The sequence below is a fragment of the Hydractinia symbiolongicarpus genome, chromosome 12, assembly GCF_029227915.1.
Source record: "Hydractinia symbiolongicarpus strain clone_291-10 chromosome 12, HSymV2.1, whole genome shotgun sequence".
Taxonomy (NCBI): Eukaryota; Metazoa; Cnidaria; class Hydrozoa; order Anthoathecata; family Hydractiniidae; genus Hydractinia; species Hydractinia symbiolongicarpus.
In genome coordinates this window covers 17,932,945-17,948,453 of record NC_079886.1, presented here as the reverse complement: position 1 = coordinate 17,948,453, position 15,509 = coordinate 17,932,945, and positions in this window count along the sequence as shown.

Here is a 15,509-nt window from a genome sequence, read left to right as displayed (position 1 = left end):
GTTTCCTTGCTCATAAATTACGGTGGTATCTAAGAATATGTCAGCAAGAAAGATTAAAATTCCTGGTGGTGCTGATGATAATGTTGCAGGGGAGCTTTACTACTTTAAAAACTCCAAGCTGTCTAAAAAACGGAAGATATAAAAGACAAAACTACGGCTAATCAAACTGCAAAGATGTTCTAACACAAGTAGCTAACAGGAAAAAGAAAGCCACAGACCAAACTAAAGCAGCAAGGTAACTAAGTAATATCATTTTAGGGGCAAGCGACACAAATCAGCGACATAAATAAATCACTTTAGTCACGCTAAGCAGATTTTTTGGATGGGTCAGTGTACTTGTGTTTGTTTAGACCCTAACTATTGACATTGATATGTCAGATGAAATAATTTTTGTCATGCAAAAAGATTCTTTAAACAGAACTGTTTAGACCCACCAACAAAGGTCGCAAAAAATTCTGTAAAATACCATGAAAGTTTTTTGTCACTGGCCTCTAAAATGACATTGTAATGTTGTCTCTGCCTTTCTTTGAATTCGTTATTTTCTTTGCAAAAACTATTCGTAAAGGAATCCCAGGAATGTTGTCCTCCTGAAGCCGAACAAACAGTCCAATATTTCCATTACAAACAGCTACACTGGTTGTTGTCTTAATATATTTTTTCAGGCGAGTGTTGCACGAGTTGCACCTACCTTTATAGATATTGGAGATCCTGCAATTCATTAAGCATACCTTTTTCACGTGTTTCCCATTAATGTATATGTTGCAGTGTTTTGTTTTTCATTCAGGGGGTAATACACGATCAATTTAATTTCACAAAACTTTCTCATCAACGCCGTTCTTCAATATGAAGTAAGGAAATGTTTGTTTTACCACGGCTTAAGTTAATTTATAAAAATGTGGATGCAAGATTTCTTTTCTAATGAGCAAAAACGTAACTGTACATATCACACAAAATTTAAAAATCTTAAACTAAAGTCTCAAATTGAATTGATCGCGTACTTAAAATAAATAGAAGTCATTTTTGTGGACAATTTTCTGTAAGGGCTTGGTTTAGAGTTCATAAAATTCTCCCATACGCAGCACCGAAATGATAAGAGATTTTAGTAGTAGTTTTCTTGGCACCTACTGTGTGAGAGGGTAGATAACTGTAACTGTCCGCTTTGTGAAGTAGTTTAAAACACTGTTTAAGTACCTTTTAAGGTGATTTTATGGATATTACTGCATCGGGGTAAATGGTGGCACATTATTTTGTCTAAATTGAAATATATATATATATATATATATATAATATATCCAACAGCCGCCATGAAGAATGTATTTGAATCTACCGCTGTAAAACCAACAAGAGTATGGAATGTGAATGGATTCTTTGGTTTTCACAAAAAAGACGTTATTGATGCTCTAAAGGTTGCTCCCTTGAAGAATATATCAACCACAGACTGTGCAATGACTGATAAAATTATGGTGAAAACATGCTATAGCCGGTACAGCTCTGCATGGGCTGGAGTGATATCCATCGGGGACATTGACATTACTGAACGTGTCAAAACTTTCGTTGTAAAAGTTGGAAAGAAATTTATTCGCATGCCTCCTGGTTTCGAGTCAGTCCACGATATCAAATTGACAGACGATACCGTCAACTAGTTACACTGCAAAATAATAAAAAAGGTGATCAACCATATTTTATAGGTGAAACATCAGGTGATGAAATGTTCAGTGTATCGTCACAAAAAATATCTGGTGTTGTCAGGATGGCACTGTCAAAATTAAGTGTTTCCTCGTCAAAGTGTTGGTCAGGTTTTGACTTTTTCGGATTGACTTTGTCTGATGTGATGTCACAAATGGAAGCTAAAACGAGAAATATTTCTGGTTAATTTTCACCTTCGTCAGCCAAAAAGAAACCGATACCTGATGTGTTACAGAACGTAATGAACTTGAGACATCGCAATGCTGGACCTACCTAAAGTTTATGTAAAAGAGCCCAGAAAAGTCGAAATGAACTTGTTCATAAAGTGGTTGAATTTGCTTCATTTAAAGATCTCAAAGGTATATAATATAATTCAAAATATCCATATTTGTGTGATTCTGCTGATCTCAGAACAGCAGCAAGATCTTGCTGATAATTCTGCTTGTGGAGAACCTGAAGAACTCTCTGTGCATGAAAGGTTAGTAAACCTAAAACCACAGTATTCGTGCATATGGAAAGTGTACTCAACAGAATACAAAGACAAAGACAGAAAAAAAAAGTCCTGGGAGGAAATTTCAAAAAGTTTGGGAGACATTGATGGTAAGCTAGTTTAGCTACTACCCTTTTTGCTTAGTTTATACAAAACTTAAAATTATTTTTCAGTTGAAGCTGTCTAGCTATACATGTACTTTCAAATTTACACGAATTAATGTCATTTCTCATTTTGGCGTGGTTTTTTTTTGCGAATAGTAGATATATATGTTAAAAGATTTATTTTACTTAAGTGGAATATCTAAAAAAAGAATGGGAGAAGCTGCGTGACAAGTAAGGGAGTGCCTTCGACGAAGGAAGATGACACGTTTAGAGGCAGGCGACAAAAAGCTGCCCAAATTTTTTTTTGCTTTGAAAAACTGCATCTAATGTACCCGACCTATCGAAAGTCAAACTGTTGACGAAGATTTCCAGGAGAACGTTGAGCAATTAAGAAAAAAATCTTCCAAAAGAAAGTAGATATACAAATGAGTGTTGATACTTTGTTAATAAAAGGAAAAAGGTTTACAATACAATGAGCTGCACTGAAGTATTTTGTTTACAGGGACAGTGGTTGTCAAAGCTGGGGTTAGGCTTGTAGAAGAAGGTGCTGAATACACTTTCTTGCTTCTTACAAGCATGAGTAATGTCCAACTTGGACCTATAACTATTCTCTTAGAAAATCTTAAAGAGAAAAAACAATCCTTCTATCACAAACAATACAACGCAAGACAGAGCTAACAACATAAACGGACTGGTTGCAGAACAAACACAAATAGAAAAAATGTATATGTCAAAAATATATAAATATAAAAAAAGAATTAAATAAAACCCTTCTTTGTGCCAGAACTTGTGACTCTGGCTGTAGCTTTTCACATGTGTTACAAGGCTACTTAGCCACAGGAGGTTGTCATGGAAGGACCAGCTTGTCGATATTTTTACTAAGGACAGCAGGGTTATCAAGCCTGAAGAGCAAGTTAGTAAACTTGGGCACCTTACTGAACTGGGGTAAAAAATGGGGTCGTTACAAAAGCAAACCCCCTTGCTAAGATTCCTAAAGTTACCAGAGAAGAATAAGCTGAACTCTTCACCCTCTGGGTATTAAGGGTAAACTGGTAATAAGTGACAATAAATTCTCAAACCGGTTTGGTGACATGGGAAATTGTTTAAGAAAGTACCCGTGGTCAAACAATTTCATTTATTGAATGAGCAGATGTCTTCACCTTTAAAAGTAGGTTCGGAACATATTTTACAAACCCAACATCACTTCCTTGCCTTGCTCTAAGTAATCTTCTGGGCAGCAAAATCGGTAAAAGCAAGCGTCTATTTATTGCAGCCATTTTTATTCTTCCGCATTGTGGAAATGCCAGTAGAAAATATTCCGCGGGAATTTTTCCCGCCTATGGAAAATATTTCTGAGTAAAAACGGCCCTTAAAGTTAGTAAAAAGTTTCGTTCTGGCCAAATTAAAGCTGATAAGTTTTGCCCTGCCAGAATTTTTTCTGGAATCACATCCGTTTGATATATCACCTCGCATAACCATCTAATTACTCCTGAAAACACTGTCCATCATCGAATTCCAAAGTCAATTCGCACTGATATTCAACACAAGGTAGCTATCGTGTACCTGTTCGAGACATTTACAAAGATTTGCGCGATAGTTTGGGGAACCGAGAATATCGAACAAACGAATGCGATGGTATAACAAGTGCACATTTAATTAACAAAGTAAACGTAAGTGACATGAAACACCACTTGAAATATAACAGACGCTTGCATCCAATTGATAGCGTGTCAACGTATTACCTTGTTAAAAGATTGGAAAATGAGGAATACAATTGGCATAAACCACAAGGCAAAAAAACTGTACAATGAACTAGATCTAAAACATGATATTTTTGTTACAGGATGCCAGACAAAAAACAGCTTGATATGTTTTGTAAAGCTTCAGATAATTCCACGACTACAACTTTTAAAATTTGATAACAAACATTTGCCTGTATTTCATTGATTAAATCACCCCATATAGATATTGGTATAATTCCCGTCTCATCAACAAAAAAACCATCTCTCACACTCTTATTTACTTTGTTTGAACCTACCTGGACCTCTACTGCTTCTTTAGACCATGACACGAAGCTGACAACTTTAATTGAACTAGAATGTTCCAAGTTAATTTTATTTACCTTTGTGACAGAAGTATTTTCTGTATAAATGAAATCCATTTGGTTAGCTTCTTCCAATAAAGATCCAGAAATTGAGTTAAAAAAGCACAATTTTTTTACCACAGACATTTTGGTGAGTTCTACAGAAGATTTCTGCTCAAACCTCTCAGGAATGCTGCCCTTTTTGCAGACTGGCTCTCCATTATGCGAATTTTTTGCGTTTCACGGGGATTAGTTTGGATTTCGATATCAAAATACTGATTTCGTTTAGCTGAAAGTTTTGAAGGAGTTACAGCGGAAACATATCCAGTGATATCTAGATAAAAAAAAACACAAAAATAAAGTTATATAATGTTAAGTCGTAATATTGAAAATATCAAATTTATGTGACAATATCAAATTAAAATACCTACCTTTTTCCTATGCCATGCTTGCACATTGATGTGAAAGCGAAGAAGGAAAGAACCTCGTGCTTGCAAATAAAAAATCTTCTTTCGCAACTAATATCGTTACCAGACTTTTTTGAAAATTACATTACACTGGGACGGTTTTAAGCATAGGGATTAGCGTTGCTAGCGTATGGCGCGCCGTTTAGGACTTTATAAAGGTGCAGCGAACACGCTAATGGTGCTCTCCTTTTGTATGCACGAGGTGCACATGAAGTTAATAAAGTTGTAAATAAAAGACCATTATTTGAGTATGCTAACAACAGGTAATATCCCCAAAAATATTTCAGAATGATTTTATAGTATCTTGGCCGTGATCATTAAACGTTTTCACAACAAAAATTTGATTTCCATATGTATTACTTTTAAGGAAGAAAATTTATGGAATAAACTTTTGCGGACGATGCTTTTTGCGATTTTGTTAGAAGATTTACGGTAAATGAAATATTACTTTTATCCATACTTGTGTTAATTTGCATTTATTATATTTTCTATTCGTGAAACAATACTTAATTTTGTTAATTAGTTAAGTCACGTGATAAGAAAAGCCCTACCGTTATAAAGTAAGTCTTTTCAAGGAAAGTATTATTTTCAGTAGTAAAAATATTATTTTAAATATGGATAAAGTATTATTTGAGAAAGTATTAAAGTCCAGAACGGCGTTATATACAGAACTACACACCTGAACGTTTTCTTCTTGAAGAAACCTCAAACTCCAGGCGGTAGATGCCGCCTCCTCAAGTTTGAATGTCTTACTTTTAAAATCGCAAAACGCGAAAGTTTATAACCGCGAAATTTATAGAGCAGGCTAACTGCGAAAGTTAATTCCAAAAACTTCGCGGTGTTTTTCATACCGCGAAAGTTTCTTCCCTTAAAGTACTTTCATCGATGGCATTTGTTAAACAAGTCCGTTCCAAGTTGTATTCAAATCGGCAAATCGGGATTTACGGGTGAAAAAGCTTGGAAGGACAGACTTTACAAGATACGTCTTTTTGCGTAAGCTTAACTTTTAGCCCCGGCCAAAATTTGAGCGGTGAATTTCGTTGCCTATTCAATATAATTTTTGTCTAGCGGCAAATAAGAAACTGGGGAACAAACAACAAGTAAGTAATAGTCTTCGAGGGATGCATGCGTGGGAAGCTTATTTTAACACTGAAATCAAAAGGGGGTAAGGAATAAAACAAAAATAAGGTTTACAAGTTTATTTAAAAAAAAATAAAGAATCGTTTCAAATGCAGCAGTATTACATCAACTCTAATCAGAACATGTTAGAAGTAATGGATGCAATAGTGGTTATAACGTTTGCTTTCCAGTATTTTGCAGTAAAGATCAAATCTTCTAATAAAAGTTTAGCTAGTTTGATAATCTTCATCAGCATGAACTTGGATGACATTGTCCCTGTAAATATCGAAGTAATTCTTTAACAATGTTCATAAAAGAATTTAAGCAATAACAAGATTTAATCGAATTGCATCATGGTCAGAGAAAAAAACATTCTTGACATAAGCATGGAAAACACTTCTATTTATAAAATCTTCATGAATATATACATGATCAAGTAGGCCACTACTCAAATGAGTTGGTTTGTCATCAACTAATGTAAAATGTGTCATTAGTGTCCGAAGATTATCATACATAGGATCAAAAGCATCAATATTAAAGTCCCCAAGAACAACATCAATTTCCTTATTCTGAAAGATACCTGTCAAATTATCGTAAAAAGATTACGAAATATTATCTGGTTGGTGATAAAGTAACATCAAAGTAAAATAATTTGGTGAAAAGTTAGGTTTCAAAAAAGAAACAATAGAAACTCCAGGAAATTTAACATGCTCTGTCAACGTCATTTCATCTTTATAACAAATTGCTAAGCTTTTGAACTTATGAAATGCACAATTGTTATACTCAAGAATAAATTCATTCAGTTTATCTTCAATCCTCTGGTAATAATTGAGTTTCAGTCAGACATATAATGTCACTGTTGCAAAGATGTTTATCTGTAGCAAAATCTACAGCATGCTTATTGAGTGACCTTGTGTTAAGCAATGTTACTGTTACACTGTTAGGAAGTATATCTAAATTCATCAAAGGTTTAAGGGCATTTTCATCTCTTAATCTCTTATACTCAGCATCTGCTTTTTTATTAATTCTAATTGCTTTGTCTGAAAATTTACCAATTAAAAACAGTCCATTAATAGTAGTAACTCGACTTGATGCAACATACATCTGACCAACGTTAAATTGTCGTTGTCGTAAAAGTTCGAAGCTAATAACAGCGCTTGGTAAACTGAGACCTTGCACTTTAAGACATGTACAAGCCCAAGAAAGCGTCAAAGGAAATTGTGTTCGTCTAATACAAGGAGAATTGGATATCCTTTTTTTGTGTTAAATGTTGATTGCAGGGGCGGATTTAGCTATGGTGTACTAGTGTAAATACACCAGCAAAAATTCAGCTCAAAAAAAATTAGGTGTATTTCTATGAGCCTTTTGCTCGCCGTTTGGGTTTTTGTGCCAATTTAGCCGAATGCGGCTTTTTCATCCTGTGAAATTTTTAATATCCTAATCGGCACCGGCTTCACTATTTACACCAGTTCTACTGGTGTAAGCTGCGCATTCTTCTGGACAATAAATATCCTGGTGTATTTCTCTGGTGTAGCCAACTTGTGTAAAATGAAAATTATACGGTATGACGATCCAGGACACGTATATTTTACCGGTGTCCAACGGAGATATACCGATATAAAAAAATATATTAAAAAAATTACATTAAATACATATAAATTCGACTGGAGACATTATACGTGGACATGTATTCAGTTGAGTGATCTGCAAACTTTCTTTTTTACGACCGCTGTGAAACAGGTCAGTGTTTTTTTACTTGATTTATGTCTCGAAGAGTGTTGAAGTGGCGGATTCGATATCAGATAAACAACTGAAGTTAATTGAAGATTTGGAGCGAGATGTAAAGCAACATACTTCGACATGTATTGGGGAAGTATCAGATTTGGATCCAGGAGTTGGAAAGAAAAAGTTGGACTGAATCTCACAGACACTAGCTACTGAATCCTCACTTAGCAAAAGTTCCTACAGACTCTGTTGATGTTTAAGGTAAGAAATTTTTTTTCTTTATTTGTGTATTTTTTAATATAAATTTTAAATACAGAAATAGTTACTAGCTACCTAGCTACTCACATGATAAGTTCAAACACCAGCAAGTAAAATTTTCAGCAGAATTTTTATAAACAGTGTGTTTTGTTTATATTTGAACTTGATTATGGAGAACTTTCCTTGTAATGAAATAGAACTTTTTGCGTCAATATTTTTTCATGATGTTGCTGATGAATTTACAGGAAATAAAAACGTAGATAGGAAATCATGTGTCATCAAGAAAGCCGTTTATAATCCTAAAAATACAACATTCTGATCTTTAATGAATATGCTTGGGACAAATATTAAAACCATATACCCTCATGATATAGGTGACATCCATGGAAGTTTTAATAATGGGTTGATTACCTCAAGAACAAGTACAGAATATACGAGCGAATGTATAACCATTATGGGTGAGGTGAGAAAAATGTCATTTGGGTTATTTGAGCCAACTTTGTATATACCTCCAACCACCATGAAAAAAGACAAAACGTTTAAGAGGTAAGAAGTAAGTTGCACCCAAATATCTTCGAGATTTTTCATATTCTTGCCTTGCCGTAGTGCCAGTAACGACCAGTTTCCTGTGAGAGATCTATTTCAACGCTACGACGAGCTAAGACATATTTAAGAAACTCGATGACCCAGGTATGTTTCCACAATATGACGTTGCGTATTAAGGAGAATGTGACAATTTTAATTTTGTTGTATATATCTTGCCAATAATTTATTGGGTTATCTGTTTTGATTGTGAAACACCACATTAAGTACATTTAATTACAATTTTGAAACTTTTCTTCAGGGTCAATTTAATGTCTTGGTGTTGCTAAATATCCACAACGAGATGAAAATAAATTTAGATGACATAATCGATATGCCGGCAAAAAATATCCAAAAAGACTTAAAATGTTAAATATCCTGAACAACGATTAAAAGTGTAACAGTCTTGATAAAAAGGGAATAAATCTTGTATATTATTATCTGTTGCTTAAAGGCCCCCATATATAAATTTCCTAAAAGTAATAAGGCTTGACATCAAAATTTTTAAAAAACAACATTTTAATTAATCAAGTTGTACAAAAAATATTCAAAAATATAATCTTCGTCAACTAAAAAAAAACATTCAAAAATATAATCTTCGTCAGCTAAAAAACATTTAAAATATAATCTTCGTCAGCTAAAAAAAACATTTAAAAATATAACCTTCGTCAGCTAAAAATACTAAAAAAACCCACCGTACAGCTTCTTCGACGCTTTTTTACACCAGTCAAACCTAGATCCGCCTCTGGATTGTGATCTTTCAATCACTACCCAGTTATTTTGCCTTGTAATTAAATTTGTCTGTTTTGATTTTAACCCGGCAGTATTATCATCAACGCTAACTTAAATGGGAGCAACAATACTGTTTCTAAATTTAAGGAAAGAAATTGTCCCAATTTGTCCATTGATGAGCTTATTCCTGATGTCAATATTCTTGGTTATTATAACTCGCGCACCAACTTTTATATCTAATTTATAAGTAAGCCCCCAGTTTTACTCAGTTTGGCTGTTTTAACCCATGTCAAATCAACATTTGAAATTTCGGCTTCTCTTGGAAGTTCATCGATAGCTAAAATTTGATTTAATGGTGTCTCTAAATGCTCAAGCATTTGCTGATTGTGTTGATTTAAGGCCGATATATACAGAATAATATTCACAAAGAATATTCACTTTTTAAATATTATTTCATTATTCTTGTAATATTTTTTGGGTAAATACACGTAAAAATATTAAAAGAATATTGTAACACCTGCCTACTAATTTCACATTCCTTCGTTATTTCTCAAACATATACACGGGAAGATTATTACAGTCAGAGTGCAACTATGAATAACTTCGAGGAAGAAGCTGTTCTTCTCATTACTATCATCGCTACTTGCAATAGCGTTATAAAAAAGAGTAAAACAAAAAAGTCTTGTAAAAAGCTCACAGTTTGGGTTAAGGAATGGTTACGAAGAGATAGTGGAGCTTATCATGGTTTAATTGCTGAATTAAGACTAAGAGATTTTGAAAGTTTTCGACGTTATTTAAAAATCAATACTGCAGCTTTTGTGGTAAGCGTATTTCAGACGCATAGTACTTTCTTTCTTCAACCTCGAATCCATGTTCCTTTATGTTTTATTATGGATATGCGTGTCGTTGGGCAACCTAGAGACCATGGCTGTATGGTTCTTGGAGGACTCTGGAAACGAGGTTACAACCTGCGTTTCAAGGGGAGGTAAAATGTTCCCTGCAGGAAGGCAAAATAAGATAAAATCACTATGGTATAACTCTCTCTATGCTATAAATAACAGACGTTTTGACCCTCTTCTAGAAACTTGTGGAATTGGTTGGTCCGAAGTTGGTCAAGCAAACAACAATGATGAGAACGCCAATTCCCCTGGAGAAAAATTAGCTATTACTCTTCGTTTCTTGCCCACTGCCGAGTCGCATGAAAGCTTAATGTATCAATTTTGGATTCATAAAACTACTATTTCACAGTTTATACCTGTTGTTAATGCAAAGATATATAGCACGTAGAGGAAAAGCTATTTTTTAAGTTCTACGTACCAGAGAAGAGTGGGAAGAGCACGAACATGAAACAAGACGCTGGCAGTTTTCAAATTACTTTGCCACACGTAAACATCACCCGTATCACAGCCACTTGCTTTGGAACTTTTTAACACATTCTGCTTTGAGCACCATAGTAATTTTTCAGATCGGTTAACTTTTTACGAATCTGCTTTGTAGTAGACGTGATGTTTTGATCATTGAGAGCTTTTTCAATTGCTTCCAAACTTTTCTGTCGCTCGTCTCTCTTAAAGTAAATTTTGTGTTTAGTGTTGTATAGATTCTCAAATTGAGACCAAATCTCAATGAGAACAGCAATCTCCTCATCTTGTGATCATCCGACTTTTTTGGTCTCCCTCGTTCCTCAACGTTCTGAGATGAAATAGCAACTGTTTTAGTCAATGTTGTTGGTGTTTCATTATATTCAGCATTACCATGCTCCTCAAGACTCCTATACTCTTTGTTACCATACGTTTCATACGTTTCATGTAACCTAACGTAGAAATTTTGTAGCGTTAGTCCTGTATCTAAAAGGTTTTGAAGATCCGCTATCATATCTAGCTTCTGAGTTTTCCATTGCTTTTATTCCACGTAAATAATTTTGAAAAAATTGCTATTGTTTGTCTTTACTATGGCTTTACTCAACAATAACTAAGGTTTCTTTCACAGCTTTTCAGGTCATGTGGGTTTTTGCAGTTTCGAAAGAAAAAGTGTCAATGACGTCATATTTCAATAGAAGTATGCTAATGCTGTACATAATTCATTGTTTGAATATTCTTTTTCTGTTGAATATAATCAAACTGATTTGATTATATTCAGCTTGTTTTTTATTCGAAGAATAACGAAAAAATATTCAAAAATTTTTATTCTTCCACAAGATACACTGGGAAATAATGGAAGAATATTAACATACTCAAGTTATTTTTGAATTATTCTTCTGTGTATATCGGCCTTTACAGGTGCATTCCCAGCAAAGATATGATTAGTTTGAAGAGGGTAGTCTGCACTATCTTTAGTCAAAAAACGAGATTTCAAAAGATTCATATTTTCCTCATCTAATTCACCCACTCTTACTTGATTCAGTAAATCTATGTATTGAATATCTCCGCGTTGTCGCATAACTTCAGTCACTTCTGCAATACAGAATTTACGCCACAACAGTCATGTATGTACACAGGCATTCCAAGTACTTGTTGTAGCTGATAGAGATTTCCGCATAGGATAATTGACTTTCCTCCAAATAGCATGTCGCAGCTAAATATTTCTCGCTGTCGTAAATCTATTTCTTTGAATAACTTACTTGTAACCATAGAAATTTCATCAATCATAATTAATTCTATAAAAGCTAGCTTTAAGCGCAATTTAGTATTTACCTTGTCATTTAAAGGAAAGAGTCTGCCTCTTGTTGGAATAGTCGACCCTGAATTAATTGTTGGCCCATTTACATTTATGGCAGCTAGCTACACCTGTTGGCGCCAAATCTAATATCCTACTTCTACTGAGTTCATTGCCCCTGTAAATCAACTGCTTACTTAAAGCATTGTACATTGTTATAAGAAGATGAGATTTACCAACACCACCACCACCGGTCAGAATAAATAGAATGGTTTAATTTCAGTAGGTGCTTTACAAGACAAATTCTTTAAATATTTTCTAGCATAATTATGAACAAATTCAAAAATTTCTCTCTGCTGGCAATTTAGGCTTCTAATACTACGCATTTATATCATCATCTGTCAATAAGGTACTAGCAATTGAAATGACTGGGTTGGAAGATCCAGGTTGCATTTTATCATTCTCTCCTTCATCTTCATTATCTACTAATTGATCTAGAACCTCCGGATTTTCTTGTTGACTATATGCATCTTGGCAGTGGCATTAGTGTTCAGAGGCATCAGAGCGAAACAGGTAATACAAAAATAACAAATGGTGAGCATAATCCACAGGGCGCTTAATTTTGTTGGGTGCGTTATAATAATACTAGAGGTACTTTTTGGCATCTCAGTTTCTCCTTAGAATCCATCAGGGGAATTAGTTTAGGGTACTCAACTGATTCATGATTAACTTCAACTAATTTGTGCTCTAATTCATCTGGTTGACAATTATTATCCGCATTCCTGTACTTTAATTTGTAATATCTCATAAACTCAGCAAAGCAAAGCCCATCTTGTACTCTATATTGACCCTTGGCAAAGTTCGGGCGCAATATCTATCTATCATATTGTGTTTAAAAATCTCAGTACTATCTTCAGGTAGTTCTTTTAGTTCCTTTTCACTCAAACACATTCTATACCTTTTTGCTGGTATGTTACTGTTAGCAAATAATACACCAGGAAAGACCTTGCGTAGCCAGAGGTCAGGCATGACAAGATACACAGCCTCTTGCACTGATGCTTCGCGTTTGCTTTCATACGCCTTAGAAGTAACTTTCATTTTCTCAAAAGCATCTAGGTTGTTTTCATACGCCTCTTGGGCTGCTTGATTCATAGCCTGAGAACATTCATCTTCGGATTTAGATAAATAAGCACACATGTAGGTAATTGCTTTATAATAATTGAAAACAGGATGTATGTCTAAATTAGCTTCCCATGCTAATAAACCATCATGAAAATAGTTATTTACAAAGTAAGAGTTTGGGTTGCGTTTCAAATGAATCTGAAAATTGTCATCCTCTGATATATAGGCTTTATAATAATCACCTCTTTCAATATTAGGAAAACCAAGAATTTTATCAGTAGACTTAATTGCTTCATAAGTTTCTGCACTTTCGTTAAAAAATTGTTCTTTGTTGGGTTCAATTCTGCATTAATATATATCTTAACTTTTTCAAGTATTTCTTTACGCCGAACTAACAAAGAGTTTTTGTCTGCTGGAGAAAGATCCCTTGATAAATGTTCTGATATAATTGTATGTAAGGGATAAATAATAATTACTTTATGACGCAGGTACATTAAGATTGAGTCAAAAGTTATTCCCCTAACTTTTCATAAAATTACGCTGGGAAATTGTAATCGAATTAAACGGAATATTCCCCGTAGCTCTTTGTGAAAAAATAAACGGAATATTCCCCGTAGCTCTTCGTCAGAATTTACGTCTCGTAATAAAAAAAGAAAGGGAAATTCCCAAAAGAGATAAGAATATAAATACGCTGCTGCTGCTGTTGCTCTCAATATCAGTATTTAATCAAAAAGTCAGTTGAAACAACTTGAACTGGAAATATAATTTGACTAGTAAAATTGTACGAAGATGGGAGGTATATTATCCATATTTAAGAAAGGTACTTATATAATAAATTATCTATGTGCAAGTATCCTTTGTCATACTGCAATAACATTCTTTAACAAAAAAACGCAAAATTTCTTTGTAACATTAACATTACCTTAATCAAATTGTTACTTTAGTTGAGAATAACTTTGTGTAGGGCAGTGCGAATTACCGTAAATTCAATTTTTTGACAAGTTCCTTGCCGCTTTTTTTCTAGCACCACCTCCACGAAGCAGAAGAGAACCGCCTCAGGAACAGATTGTGGATGGTGGATTAATAAAACGAAGAATAGAGGCTGGGGAGGGTAAGGAAGAAAAACAAGTGAAGAAAGGAAGTAAAGAACAAAATAAAATTTTTTTTATACGGTCAGAAGATGAGTCGAAGAATTTTTATTATATCGACAAATGAATAATATATATCTATACATACCATGTATTTATATATAGTAATTAAGACTTTCGCTTTATGAAAACTGTTTTTATTTTAAATTATTTAAATGTACTTTCAGAAAAGATTTATACGTTATATTGATTTAAAAGAATGTGTATTCTTTTTCCTGATAGTGTGGTTGGCTGATGCAACTTTTTAAAAAAATTACGGAAAGTTTGAAATAGGAATATTTCTAAAGAAAATGTTTATTTAAAATAAAAAATCTCCCGGCTAAGTAAATTCCACAAACTCGTCCCAGGGGTTCTTGCCTTTTTAACATCGAGGCTGACAGTACAGATATTTTTAGTTTATATTTTTAGTTGAAATTGTTATTCAAAAAAGGATGAATTTGTAAATTCTTTAGGGCATTTTAACATGCGATGAGCAAAAAAATTCCATCGCTTTTCACTCCCACTGATACGAGAAAAATTTATCGCCTTAAAAAGTCTTTCAACAACAAGTACAACTTGGTTGCTACCATTAACCATTCAGGTACATTAAGAGCAGCTCATTACTGGGCGTTTATTAAGAACCAACAAAACACCTAGTTCAAATGCAAAGATCGTTTTTTTTCTCATGTAGACACATTCCACTTGAATAATTCTCCGTCATACATACTTTTCGTTTACAGAAGTTAACTTATTTGTATGTCACACAACAAATGGGGGAGGTCAGTGCACCGTGAAACCGGAGTCTGCTTACTCAATGTATAGAGACACTGTAAGAAGCACAGCAAGGGGGCTTGACATCATATCTTGTCTTTGGGCTTGACGATCCCACTTATTACCCCAGTCCAGTAGGGAGGCAGAGTTTGCTCACTTTGCTTTCAGGATTGACAATCCTGCTCCCCTTAGTCATTTTAGAAAAAGCTTTGCAAGGAGGTTAGATTTTTTTATCTGGTCTTCGTGGTGTTACGCTCACGCATATTACCCAGTTACGACAGGCTGGTACTGTCATTAGGCACGTCCACAGCAACAATTATCTGTGTAAGGTTGAGTGTTGGAGCCCCGTAACGCATGTGGAAAGCTACAGCCAGGGTCACAAGTCCTGGCGCACAGATAGTTGTTTGATTAGAATAATTTTAAATTTATCCGTTTACGGATATTCACGTTATGATAAGTTTTATTTATCTCATTTGTACCAATTCAATACATTTTGAATTGCTTTAATATCTATTGTTTTGTGTTGTGTTCTGTCGTTGTTGTATTTTTCTGCCTCTTAACGGTCGTTTTTAGAAAATTCTTTCAAAAAAG